This window comes from Hypanus sabinus, chromosome 12 (genome assembly GCF_030144855.1).
Source record: "Hypanus sabinus isolate sHypSab1 chromosome 12, sHypSab1.hap1, whole genome shotgun sequence".
In the NCBI taxonomy this organism is placed as follows: domain Eukaryota; kingdom Metazoa; phylum Chordata; class Chondrichthyes; order Myliobatiformes; family Dasyatidae; genus Hypanus; species Hypanus sabinus.
In genome coordinates, this window is record NC_082717.1 from 10,253,468 (window position 1) to 10,268,309 (window position 14,842).

The window sequence follows — 14,842 nt, forward strand, 5'->3', positions numbered from 1 at the left end:
TAAGAGCTTCTTAAATGCCCTTAATGAATTTGCTGCTACCACCACCTCTTGCAGGTAAGTTCACATACATATCATTCTCTGTGTAAAAATCTTACCTCTAACATCCCACCCTTATGCTTTCTCCAATAATTTTAAAATTATTCCTCCTGGCATTAGCCATTTTCACTGTGGGAAAATGTCCCTGGCTTTCCACTTGATTAATGCATCTTGTACACCTCTACCAAGTCACCTCTCCCTATCCTGGTCAGAAATACTCTCTATTCCAGGAGGTATCCTGGTAAATCTCCTCTGTACCCGCTCTAAAGCTTCCACATTCTTCTTTTCATGAAGCAACCTGAACTTCAAAATCACAGTGTCAATGTAAAATGACCTCCTCCAAGATCATTTTAACTCTTCCCTAACACATAACCCTCCATGTGTCTTTCATTCGTGTGCATGTCTCTTAAATCTCCATAATGCAGCCAACTCTGCCACTGCACTTGGCTGTACGTTCCACAATACTCAAAGTTCTAAATCGCTTCTGTGTTATTTTATCAAAGATGTTCTGAAAGTCCACCCAAGACACATCAGCTGGCTCAGTCTGATTTATTCAGACTTCAGCAAATCCACTGGAATTCTTTGAGGTTGAAAAACCTCAAAGAATTCCAGTGGATTTACTGAAGATGATTTTCCTTTCATACGTTCATGTTGACTCTGCCCTATTCTTTTATTATTTTATGCGTGGCCACTCACCACTTCCTTAATAATAGTTCCTGCATTTTCTGTGCTGTTGTTAACAGACAATGAGGTCTATTTTCTCTCTTCTTTACTTTCAAGGTTCAAGATTCAGGATTGTTGAATGTAATTTCCAGGATGCAAGTGTAAAAGAGAACAAAATAATTGTTACTTTGGATCAGATGCAGCATAAAAAAAAGCCCACAATAAGATAAAGAACACAAAAATTAAAAAAAAATCATCAACTACTTAAGTTAGCTTGTATAGATAGATTGAAGTGATGCTAAGCACAGGAGTGCCTGTATATAAGATGATTTTGACAGGAAATGATAAAGTAGTGGTGGTTGGGGGTGTGGAGGGGTGGGTTAGTGGGTGGGGGTGTTGATCAGCCTGACTGCTTGGGGAAAGTAACTGTTTATGAGTCTGGTGGTCCTGCCGTGGATGCTATGTAGCCTCCTCCCTGATGGGAGTGAGACAAACAGTCCACGAGTAAGGTGGGTGGTATCCTTCATGATGTTACTGGACCTTTTCCAGCACCTTTCTGTATATATTGTCCTTAATGGTGGGTAGGCTGGTGTTGGTGATGTATTGGGAAGGTTTGACTACCAGTTGTAGAACTTCCCTGCCCACCGCATTGCAGTTTCCGTATTCAGCAATAATGCAGCTTGTTAGGATGCTCTGTACTCCACATCTATAGAAGGCTCTGTGTATAGATGTGCATTGTCCAGCTGTCTCCAGCCTCCACTGAAAGGAGAGGCTTTTCATAAATAGTAGAGTTACGTTTAATCACTTTCATTCAGTGACAAACCTTTTAGAATTTTAATGGTTGGAAAATGACAACCATGTATTAGGGTTAGAGTTCGAGTCCAGTATCTCCATCAAATCCCTGGCACAGGTGATCAAATCTTGCGAATTTATCAATTAGCCTGCAGTGAGGAAGGAGCTTTCTCCACTAGAAAATATTAACTGTATTGGATGGGAAAAAATTGGTAATAGTTTTATTATTGTCACATGTACCAGGATACAGTGAAAATATTTAGATTGGCTGCTACCCAGACAGATCATTCCATACATCAAGGTACGAAAGGCAAAAAACACTAAATGTAGTGTGTAGTTATTATAGTTACAGAGAAAGGGCAGCACAGGTAGACAAATAAAGTGCAAGAGCAGTGATTACAGGCACAGGGCCAGGGAGAGACAGACAGAGAAATTGATGATGATGATAATAATAATAATAATAATAATAATAATACCAATCAGTTATTACAGATAGGACAATCCATAATAACTGTCCAGATATAATAATACAGGATTAACAAGCAAGAACAACTTATGAAGTAGGTATAGCCATTCCAAACACAGGTAATGTACAGAAATCAATAAGTGAAAAACACTAGAAATACGTTGAATTAAAAGAGGAAATTGAAAGACTATGGAACATGAACAGGATATACATTGCCCTGATGGTAATACCTACAACTGGTATCATCCCAAAGTCACCACACAATGGTATTACACAATAAGCCTAAACAGAGATATCTGTGTAAATCTCCATAAAGCCACAATACAAGACATGACCAGTATAGTCTGAAAGTTCCTAGCAATTGAGAAATGAGTGTACTTAGTTATGCCCATAACACAGGATTTACCAGCTTGAGCTGAGAAAAAAATATTAAATAATAATAACTTATTTATAGAGTACTTTTCATACAAACAATATAATTCAAAGTGCTTTACAATGGGATAAAGTGCAAACATGAAAATAAACAATAAAAAGATGTTTATTAAAAGCAAGGTGAAATAACTAGGTTTTGAGCTGGTGTTTAAAAGTTGAGTCTGTCTCATATTTTTAGGTATTGAATTTCGCAATTTAGGAGTGTAGTTCAAAAATGCCAATTATCTTTTGAGGGAGATTGTTTAAATTTAAGAGACCAGCAGAAAAAAAAAACCCGAGAGCTTGAGCAGGATTATAAAACAAGAATACTTCTGTGATGTGCTCCAGCCACAGATTTTAAGAGCTTTAAAAACAAGTAAGAGAACTTTAGTACCAATTCTAAAAGAAACAGAAAGCCAATTCAGAATAGCAAGGGTGGGAATGATGTGTTCCTTCATCCTGGTTTTGGTTAAAAGTACAGCAGTGGCATTCTGAATGAGTTGAAGTTTGTCAATAGATTGCTTTAAAAGGCCAGTACAAAGTGTATTGCAGTAATCTAGTCTATTCAATACAAAGGCTTGAATTAGCTCTTCAGTATCATTGTGTGACAGAAATGGACTTACCTTTGCAAAGTTTCTTAAGTGCAGCAATGCTGCTCTAGTATAGGCTGAGGCTGTTGTTCAACACAGCCCTATATTCACGAAGTCTATGCCGACTATCAAACCTATTTATACTAATTCCACCTGCCTGTGTTAATTCCATATCCCTCTATACCCTACTAATTGAACAACCCATTCCGATACTTGTTACAGTTCCTGCATCCATCACCTCCTCTGGCAGCTCATTCCAGATGCCAACCACAATTATGTGAAGGTTCATCCCACAGACCCTCTTTAAACCTTAGACCCGCACCTTCTAGCTTTCGAGTAGCAGGCTTTGACCAGCTCATCTCCAGCACTTCCCTCCCCTCCTTCGGTCATATCTACAGGAGACATTCCCTCAAGAAGCTGCCCACTGTCTGTAAGGAGTTTTATGTTCTCCCTGTGACTGTGTGAGTTTGCTTCCACATTACAAAGATGTACAGGTAGTAGTTCAATTGGTCACATGGTTGTGATGGTGTAGGCTTGCTGGGCAGAAGGGCCTGTGACCATGTCATATCTCTAAAATAAAAGAAGGCCAGTTCATCATCAAAGATTCTCACCATCTGGTCCATGCAAGGTTCTTGCAGCTGCCATCAGATAGGAGGCACTGAAGCCTTTAGTACCAAGCAACACATACGAAATGCTGGAGGAACTCATGAGGTCAGGCAGCATCTATGGAAGTGAATAAACAGTTGACATTTGGGGCCAAGTCTCTTCTTCAGGATTGGGTTGTGTTCAAGCCTCGTGCTTATGGCTTGAAGTCCCTTACCATCAGATTCAAGGACACCTATTTCCCTTCCATCACTTGGTTCCAGAAGCAACTGACACAATCCTAATCACTACATTAGTATAGCAAACCTATAGTACTTTGATCACTTCGCACTAAAATGGACATTTGCTTTATTTCTTTCTTGTAAAAATCATGTTCACTTTCTGTTTTCTTTTGGATATGGCCCCATCCTTCACAAGTAGATGTCCTCACCATCTACATGAACCATTGTCGTAGGAAAGCAGCATCCATCATTAGGGACCCCCACCATCCCGGACATCCTCTCTTCTCACTGCTACCATATGGGAGGACTTACAGGTGCCTCAGGACTCACACAACTCTGTTCAGGAACAGTTCAACCATTAGACTGTTGCACCAGAGGGGGATAACTTCACTGCCCCATCACTGAAACAATCCCACACTCAATGGACTCATTTTCAAGGACACATCATCTCATGTCCTCGATACTCTTGTTTACTTGTTTATTATTATTATTAGTTATTTTCAGGTTCAAGAACAGTTATTATCCCTCAGCTATCAAGTTCTTGAACCAGAGTTGATAACTTCACTCAACCTCACTCACCCCAATACTGAACTGTTCCCACAATCCACAGATTCGTTTTCAAGGACTCTTCATCTAGTATTCTCGATACTTATTGCTTTAAATTTTTCTTCTTCCTTCTTTTTGTATTTGCACAGTTTGTTGTCTTTTGCACACAGGTTGTCTGCCCTGTTGGGTACAGTCTTTAATTGATTCTATGATGGTTATTGGATTTATTGATTATGCCTGCAAAAAGATGAATCTCAGGGTTTTATATGATGACATATGTATGTACTTTGATAATAAATGTACTTTGAACTTTGAGGTCCAACACCACCAACTTCAAGAGCAGCTATTTCACTTCAACCACCTGGGTCTGGTATCAACCGGCACAACCCTAATCAATACATCAGTGTAGCAACACTGTGGCACTTTGATTACCTTGCATTACCATGGACATATGCTTTTTTTTGTTCTAATTGTGTGCTTTCTTGTAAAAATTGTATTCAATTTCTGTTTTCCTGTGAATGCTCTGATGCTCTGGGTCTGTGATGTTGCTGTAGGTAAGTTTTTCATTGCACCTGTGCATACATGGACTTGCGCAGATGACTATAAACTTGGATTTGACTTTGATTTTAAACAACCCTACCTTGGGAACAGTCACTGGCTCTGTATCCACTCTAGATACGCCTCTGTTAATTTTATATAGTTCTATCATTGTCACCTCTCAGCCTCCTTCACTCCAAGGAAAACTGTTCCATCTATTCCACTCCAGCCCTCCAGTTCACGTAATATCCTTGCAAATATTTTCTGATTAATGCACACAAAATGGTGCAGGAACCCGGCAAATCAGGCAACATCTAAGGAGAGGAACAAACAGTCAATGTTTCGGGCCAAGGCCCTTCATCAGAACTAGAAAGGAAGGGGGAAGAAGACAGAATAGAGCCTGGGGTGGGGGAGGGGTTGGAATTAGCCAGCTGAAACCAGGTGAGAGGGAGTGGGGTTGAAGTGAGATGATGGAAGGTGAAAGGGGTGTAAATCTCTCACCCGGCTCACATCCAAACTTGGCTCATTAGCTAGGGCTGTTGACAGCCACGTGTCTCAGCAGTGCGAAGGCCACCTTTCATAAATAATGTACGTCTAGGGTCAGTATGATTTGGGGTTCAACCAAAAGGGAACGTTGTGATGTCACAACTAAAGGATGCTGTGTAAATGCTGCCTATACAGAATTGTCAGTAGGCCAGGAGTAACAGATTGTACACCACATACAGTTATAAAGAAAGTATATTTACTAATTTCAGCTTTATCAAACAGTTAATAGGAAAAAGAAAATAAAAATAAGAAAAGGCCCCATTACAGTTAAACCAGTATAATGTGCGCAAGACCATTGGAGCTCACACTGGTGTGGTCTTACACTCACACGCTGGACTCACGGTCTGCTTGACATTCTGAACCTCCCCTGAAGTCCGACTTGAACAAACTATTTCTCTCTCAGGAGTATTGAGCCTTCCCTCTTGGAGCTATTCAGATGTAGATTTGCAAGTGAAGTGCGGCCTGTCCTGGAAAGACTGTTTGAGACCCTGAATGGTGGTGAGGGAGGAAGTGTAACACGGTAAGTGCCAGGAGGCAGATTAGTGAGGAGGGAGGAGTGGATAAGGGAGTCACAGAGAGTGATATATTTCCTAGGTTAATCACACCCTTCCTGCACAACTGCTCAAGCGTTGTCAGCTCAACTTGTTAATCCACTTCAGAGAACACGTAAGTGACAAATAAATCGATGCAGATCAGGAATTAAACTCCTTCTACCTTAGGCCATGAACTTATCAATCACCCCTCGTATTATGAATTTTATATTTCTCAGTAATTTAGATCACTTTTGAAATCTGCTTTCACTCTGACACGAAAAAGTCTTGTTCTGCGCTGTGTCAAAAAAGCCAAATTAAATTCATTGTGATTTAATGTTGTAAAACAACAAAATATGAACATTTCCAAGGGAGCACCCTCTTTCTTTTTGTTGGTATTGTAACATAGAACACTACAGCACAGTACAGGCCCTTTGGCCAATGATGTCGTGGTAACATTTTAACCTATTCCAAGGTCAATCTAACCCTTCCTTCCAACATAGTCCTCAATTCTTCTTTCATCTATGTGCCTATCTAAGAGTCTCTTAAATGTCCCTAATGTACCTGTATCTGCCACCATCCCGGGCAGTGCTTTCCATGTATTTACTGCTCTCTGTGCAAAAAAAATTTACCTTTGACACCGTCCTATACTTTCCTCCAATCACCATAAAATTATGTCCCCTCGTACTAGCTATTGACATATCTCATCCTCCTTTGCTCAACAGAGAAAAGCCCTAGCTCTCTCAACCTACCCTCATAAGACATGCCCTCCTATCCAGGCAGCATCCTGGTATATCTCGCTTGCATCCTCTCTAAAGCTTCCACGTCCTTCCTAATATGAGGTGACCAGAACTCACCAGAACACTTTTTTTGGCAGGTCATTCAAAGTACTCACTACCCTTTCACATGGATGGTCTCAAATCTGGCTGTGAAAGGAGGAGGGATGGTCATTGGGCTAGCAATCCCATCCTGTAGAAACCTAGAGCTACAGAAACATCAATAGGAGCTCCAAAAACCTCAACCCTGGGAGAGGAAGGATCTTTAAAGATGGGCTAGATGTGGGGACAAATTGAAAGACTGGCCCAGGACAGAAGACTCTAGTGATCTGCTGTCGGCATCCTGTGCCCCAGTAAGGGTGATTGGCCTAAGCAACCATTCTCTATGTAAAGATATTATCTCTCAGATCTTTAAATTTCTTTTATCTTATTTTGTAGGTGTCCCATAGGTTTGTACTCCCCAAGCCTGGTGCCACTGCTGTGCTAAAAGTCCTGAGCGGTGGTCAAGGATAAATTGGTAATCAACCTTATATTCCATCTAGTAGCCTCCAACCTAATGGCATGAAGATCAATTTCTCAAACTTCTGGTAATTTCCCCCTCTTCCGCTCCTTTACCATTCCTCATTCCCTTTTTCCTCTCTCACATGATCTCCTTACCTGCTCATCATCTCCCCCAGGTGCTCCTCCTCCTTTCCTTTCTTCCATTATTTCTATCCTCTTCTATCAGATTGCCCCTTCTCCAGCCCTTTATCTTTTTCACAAGTCGACTTGCCAGCTCTTCACTTCATCTCCTCCCTCTCTTCCTATTTCACTTATCACCTACCAACTTGTGATTCTTCCTTTCCTCCATCCACCTTCTTATCCTAACTTCTCCCCTTCCTTTCCAGTCCTGATGAATGGTCTCAGCCCAAAATGTCAACTGTTTGTTCTTCTCCATAGATGCTGCCTGGCCTGCTGAGTTCCTCCAGTGTTTTGCGTGTATTACAGCAATAAATTGCTAAATTGGTTCATTATTGTCATATGCAATAAGGTGGAGAAAATGACTGCTTTGCGTGCCACCCTTATGGATTATTGCATTACAACGTACATTGGGGTAGTACAAGGGAGAAACAAGAAAATATTGGAGAATAAAGTGTTGTCATTACAGAGAAAGTAACTGTAAACAATAAGGAGCTTGCATAACAACGTAGATTGTGAGGTCAAGAGTTCATCAGGGGACCATTAAATCATCATGTACTCGTGGGGCAGTAGCCGCCCTTGAGCCCGGTGATAAATGCTTTCAGGTTTTAGTATCTTCTGCCTGAAGGGAGAAAGGAGAAGTGAGAATGTCTAGGGTGGATGGGTGGGGTCTTTGATTTTGATGGCTTATTTACTGAGGCAGCGAGAAGCATAGGCAGAGTCCGTGGAAGACTGGTTTCTATGACATGCTGAGCTGTGTCCACAACTCTCTTCAGTTTTTTTGGGGTCCAGGCAGAGCAGTTGTACCAAGCTGTGATGCATTCGGATTAAATGCTTTCAAAGGTGCATCAATAAAAACTAGTGAGGCTTGAAGCAGATACACAGAATTCCTTTAGATTCCTGAGGAAGTAGAGGCACTGGAGCACTTCACTAGCTGTGTCATTTACATGAACAAGCTATTGGTGATGTGCACACCTAGAGAACTCAAAGCTGCCAACCCTCTTAACCTCAGTACTGTTGACGTTAACAGGGCTACGTGCAACCTCCTACTTGCTGAAGTCTCTTTTGTTTTGCTGATATTGATGGACAGGTTGTTGCCATGGCAATAGGTCAGTAGGCTCTCAATCTCCTCCCTGCACTCTGACTCATTGTTATTTGAGATTCGGCCCACTATGGAGGTGTCTTCTGCAAACTTGTAGTCTGAGAGAAACCATAATCTAGTCGTACAGCCATGAGTTTACAGGGAGTAGAGTAGAGTAGGGGGACTAGAGAATGGTTACCATGAACATGATGGGCTGAATGACCTGCTTCTTTACGGCACACTTAGCGACCATTTTATCTGGTACCCTGGTCGATAATGCAAGTATCTAATCACCCAATCGTGGCAGCAACTCGAAGCATAAAAGCATACAGAGGTCAAGAGGTTCAGTTACTGTTCAGCCCAAACATCAGAAAGAGAAAGAAATGTGATCTAAGTGACTTTGACCATGGAATGTCTGTTGGTGCCCGATGGGATGGTGTGAGTACCTCCAAAACTGCTGATCTCCTGGGATTTACATGCACAACTGTCTCTTTAGAGGTTACAGAGAATGGTGCAAAAAAAACGCAGAAACAACCAGTGAGTGGCATTTCTGTGGGCGAAAACGCTTCATTGATCAGAGAGGTCAGAGGAGAATGGCCAGAATAGTTCAAGCTGACAGGAAGGCGACTGTAACTCAAATAGCCATGTGTTACAACAGTGGTATGCGGAGGAGTGTCTCTGAAGGTACCTGGAAGTGGATGGGCTTTACAAGCAGAAGATCAGAAACACATACTCAGTGGTCACATTATTAGGTATGGGAGGTATCAAATAAAGTGGCCATTGAGTATATGTGGGTGATTATATAAAAATACAAGAAAGCTTAAGAAAGTTAAATTACAAGTTAAATAACAATTGTACAGCCCAATCCAACACCATAGATACAGTAAGTTGAAGTTTCTGTCTCGTTTCAGTATGTTGCTGTGATTCTGGGGTTTGTAAAGGCCACAGCATGTGGGCTATCTCAAATAAGCAGTAATTACACCACAGAAGCAGTGTGTGCAGACACATTTATCGAGGACAAGTAATTAAACCACCATAACTGTGGAGTAAAATCAAAAGTAAGAATTGTAAACGCTAGAAATCCAAAATAGAAACAGATGGAGTTGGAAAACCACAGTGGGTTAGTCAGAATCAGGAACCAACACTTTTCCCTTTGGCATAGCATCATCAAAAAGTAAAAACACCCCAAAGTTGTTTACAGAAGTGTTACCGAGGAACACTTGATACTGAATCTTGTACTAGTCTTTGATGATACATGTTACATTCTTTTGGCAGCGGTCCATGTGAATATGCTCACTGGTGGGGAGGGCTCCATCAAGAACTTGCACCATCAAGGCCATGTTCTCTTCTCGCTACTACCACTGAGCAGGAGGTACCTTAGGTCACACATCACCAGGTTCAGGCTACAACCATCAGGCTCTTGAACCAGGTGGGATAACTTCACTTACTTCAGCATTGAACTGATCACACAACCTGTGGTCTCATGTTCAAGGTCTCCACAGCTCATGTTGTCAATATTATTTTTTATATTCATAGTTTGTCATCTTTTATACATTGTTTGTTTGTCAGTCTTTATTTATGTATAGTTTTTCATAAGTTCTATTGTATTTCTTTAATCATCCTGTAAATGCCTACAAGAAAATAAATCTTAAGATAGTATATTGTAACATATGGGCGATGTGGCAGTGTAGCGGTTTGCACAGTTGCTTTAAAAAACACCAGCGACCACCACTTGAGGTTGGATTCTCGACGTTGTTGGTAAAGAGTTTGTTCATTCTCCCCGTGACTGCCGGAGTTTCCTCCAGGTGCTTTGGCTTCCTCAAAGAAGTACGTGATAGGGTTAGTAACTGTAAGCATGGTATGTTGGCACTGGAATTGTGGGAACAATTACGGGCTGCTCCCAACACAATCCTCACTGATCTGATTTGACACAAACAACACATTTCACTGTATGCTTTCATGTTTCAATGTATATGTGACAATTGAAGCTATTCTCTTCTTTCTCTCTAGATTTGATAATAAATTTACTTTGAAGTTTGGCCTTTGGACTCTAATTAATGCTGATGATTTAAGAGGAATGTTAAAGGAGTGAAGGGTGAAAATGATTTACAAGGTCAAAATCAGAATCAGGTTTAATATTACTGTATATGCCATGAAATTTGCTGCTTTGCGGCAGCTGTACAATGCAATACATAATAATAAACAGTACAAATTACATTTAAGATGTGTATGTGCAAAACGAGGGTGAAAATAAAAGTAAGGTATTGTACATGGGTGCAGTGTCCATTCAGAAATCTGGTGGCCGCTGGGAAGAAGCTGTTACTGATAAGTTGAGTATGTGTCTTCAGGCTCTTGAACCACCTCCTTGATGGCCGCAATGAGAAGAGAGTATGTCCTGGGTGACTATAATGGATGCTGCCTTTTTGAGGCATCAGGTTTTGAAGATTTCCTCAATATCAGGGAGACTAATGCCCATGATGGAGCTGGGTGAGTTTACAACTTCCTGCAGCTTTTGTCCTGCAGTGACCTCTCCATACCAAAGGGTGATGCAACCAGTTAGAATGCTCTCCATGTGATGATGCACCTATTCTCATATCCCTAATGAAATATAGCTTTTGTTGTGCCTTCTTTGTAATTGCATCAATGTGTTGGGCAGAGGATAAATCCTCAGAGGTGTTAACCACCAGGAATTTGACCCTGTTTAGGCCAAATCAAAGGTGGTGACAAATCAGCACCTAGGAGGGAGATTAAAAATCTAGCTGAGTGGTGCCACAACAACATCCTCTCACTCAATGTAAGCAAAACAAGGAGCTGAGTTTTGACCAGGAAGAGGAAACCAGAGGTCCATGAACTAGTTCTCATTGGAGGATCAGTGGTGGAGAGAGTCAGGAAATTTAAATTCCCTGGTGTTACCATTTGAGAGGACCATTGCTGTACCCAGGACTTAAGTGCAATTATGAAGAAAGCATGGAAGTGCCTCTAGTTCCTTAGGAGTTTGTGAAGATTCTGCATGACATCTAAAACTGACAAACTTCTATAGATGTGTGGTGGAGATTATATTGACTGGCTGCATCATAGCCCAGTATGGAAACACCAATTCTTTTGAATGGAAAATCCTACAAAAAGTAACGGATATGGCCCTGTACATCTCGGGTACAGCCCTCCCTACCACTGAGCACATCTACACGGAGTGTTGTCGTAGAAAAGCCCTATCCATCACTGATGACCCCACCACCCAGTACATGCTCTCTTCTCGCTGCTGCCATCAGGGAGAAGGTACAGGAGCCTCAGGACCCACATCACCAGGTTCAGGAACAGTTATTACCCCTCAACCCAAGGAGAGAACTGTTGAACCAAAGGGGATAACTTCATTCAACTTCACTTGTCCCATTTTTGAAATGTTCCCTCAGCCTTTGGACTCACTTTCAAGGACTCTTCATTTACGTTCTTGATATTCACTATCTATTTATTTATTTATTTATTTATTTATTATTACTTTCCTTTTGCATTTGCACACTTTGTTGTCTTTTGCACATCCGTTGAATATCCAAGCTGGTGTTGTCTTTCATTAATTCTATTATGGTTACTATTCCGGTATGGATTTATAAAGAATGCACACAAGAAAATGTATCTCAGGGCTGTATATGGAGACATAAACATATGTACTTTGAACTTAGACTCTGAAGGTATATTGGGGTTGGTTGGTAGACTGGTGGCTGAAGGAACAGTCAACCTGCGTGGAGACATCAAAGGCAGGGGTGAGCAAGACCAGAGTTAGAGGAACAGAGTGACATGGGCTAACTGGATGAGTCACAGTTGCAGGAAAATCTGAGCAACATACACAAAATTCTGCAGAAACTCAGTAGATCAGGCAGCACCTAAGGAGAGGAATAAACAGTCAACACTTTGGGCTGAGACCTTTCATCAGGACTGGAAAGGAAGGGGGAAGAAACTGGCATAGAAGTTGGGGTGAGTGGATGGAGTACAAGCTGGCAGGTGATAGGTGAAGCCAGATGAGGGGGAAGGTAGGTGACTGGGGGTGGGGGAATGAAATGAGAAACTGGGAGGTGATAGGTAGAAGAGGAAAGGATCTGGAGAAGAAGGAATCTGATAGGAGAGGAGGGTGGGCCATGGGAAAAATGGAAGGAAGAAATCCCCAGAAGGAGGCGATAGGTAGCTGAGAAGTGGGGAGATTGAAACCAGAATGGAGTAAAGAAAAAACAGAGAGAAGGGTGAGAGAATTTACTGGAAGTTATGGAAGCAATGTTCATGCCATCAGGTTGGAAGCTACCCAAACCGATGTAACACTCTGGGAAAGATTTCACTGCTAGTGTAGTGGTCTTTCTGTAGCAGCTGTGATTGGGTTATGGTTAGAGATAACGGGTGCTTTGGAATGTGAGACATCCAATGAGGGGAGAATGTTTTCATGCTATATGCCTGACACCAAAGTGATCTTTCATTTGGCGGAAGATGGAGAGAGAAGACACCAGAAAGGAGAGGACTTGGAGTGGGGCTGGGAGTTGATGAAGCCCAGGGAAATTGATGGAGGATCGGCAAAAGGGACACAGTGAGCTCCAATTTGTGCACATTAGACTGTGTCATTAAAATGGGCTCTTGTGGGGACCCACTTTCTGCGCAGGCGAACTGGCTCACAAATAGCCAGCGCGCGGGGAGAGACTTTGGTAATGCACCTCTGATGTCATTTCCGCCCGGAGAGGGCGGGTGCTACGGATTAAATGCCAGCACTGCGAAGTTTGAATAAACTAGTCTCGAAACAACTTACCAATTGCGTGTCGTTATTTCAGCGCTGTGTGTAGCGCATCGCTACACCCTTTCATTTTAGTTTTTCTTTACTAACTTTTAGTCAATTTAAGAATTATAAAGCTAAATAATTTAATTGCATATGGTGTACTGTCTGTTATTTCGTGGTACTGATTTGTAACGGGGAGCAAATTACGCAGCATCCACACAAACAGGTTTAGCAACCCAATCACACACATTTGGCGGGGCCAGAGATTGTCTTCCCTAGATTTACACAGCTGACAGAACCTAAGGGTTACATGGAATTATGAGGTGTTGCCCCTTCAACCTGAGTTTGACTTTATTACGATGATAGAGTTGGCCATGGACAGACATTTTGGAATGAGATAGGAAGAGGAATTGAAATGAGTGGCCACCAGGAGATGATGCCTTTTGCTGTGGACAGAGTGAAGTTGCTTTACAAAACAGTCCCCATTCGGCATTGGGTCTCACTGATACCTTGTTATTCCTTTTGTTTATCAGGATTTATTTATTTCTGTAATTTATAAGAAGGTTCTGTCTTAGCATTGCACAGCTGCCACTAAACAACAAATTTCACATCATCTCAGTCAGTGATAATAAATCTGAGTCTGACTGGAACATCTCCAGGTCCACTGGCCTTTCAGAATCCGGCTGGTTTCGATGAGCCTCACCCCCACCCCCCCACCCCCGATATGAGATTAAACATAGCAGCAGTGGTTGAAAGACTGTCGAGATCTGGCAGCGAACTATGTGAGAGTTCTTCAACCATCTTCTGCATTATTACACAATCTATCTATTTTTTGTTTATATATCTATCTCTAAAGCCGAGGCTTTATAAAGCATTAGTCAGTCCGCACTAGGAACTTTGTGAACAGCTTTGGGACGTCTGTTTATAACACGATGAGGAGGAATTTCTTTGGCCACAAGACAATGAGTCCATGGAATTCATTGCCACAGATGGCTGTGGAGGCCAAGTCACTGAGTTTATTTAAAGTGGAGGTTGATAGGTTCTTGATTAGTCAGGGTGTCAAAGGTTATGGGGAGAAAGTGGGAGAATGAGGTTAAGAGGGATAATAAATCAGCCATGATGGAAAGATGGAGAAGACTCAATGGGCCAAATGGCCCAATTCTGCTCTGATGCCTTAAGGTCTAATGACAATATAAATAGATAGATAACTAGACAATAAGGCCAAAAGATATAGGACCTCCACTTTAAATATACCCATTATCTTGGCCTTCACAGTCATCTGTGGCAATGAATTCCACAGATGCACCACCTTGTGGCAAAGTAAGTTCCTCCTCATCTCTATTCTAAAGGGACATCCATCTACTCTGAGGCTGTCCCCTCTGGTATTAGACTCTCCCACTATAGGTAGCATCCTCTCCATATCCACCTGGACCTTTCAATATTTGTTATGTTTCAGTAGGATCCTCCCTCATTCTTTTCTTTTAAATTTCAGTGAGTACAAGCCTCGTGCCACCAAGCACTTCTCATTCAAAAACCATTTCATTCCTGGGATCATTCTCAGGTACCTTCTCTGATCCTTCTCCAATGCCAGCACATCCCTTCTTAGATATCAGAAC

At 41.7% G+C, this 14,842-nt stretch overlaps 1 protein-coding gene across 1 annotated transcript in view; it reads right to left on the reverse strand.

Moving 5' to 3' along the window:
* The window catches only part of aig1 (androgen-induced 1 (H. sapiens)), a 336,483-nt gene that overhangs the window by 173,443 nt on the left and 148,198 nt on the right, over nucleotides 1–14,842 (reverse strand). The gene's annotated exons all lie outside the window — the stretch shown is intronic.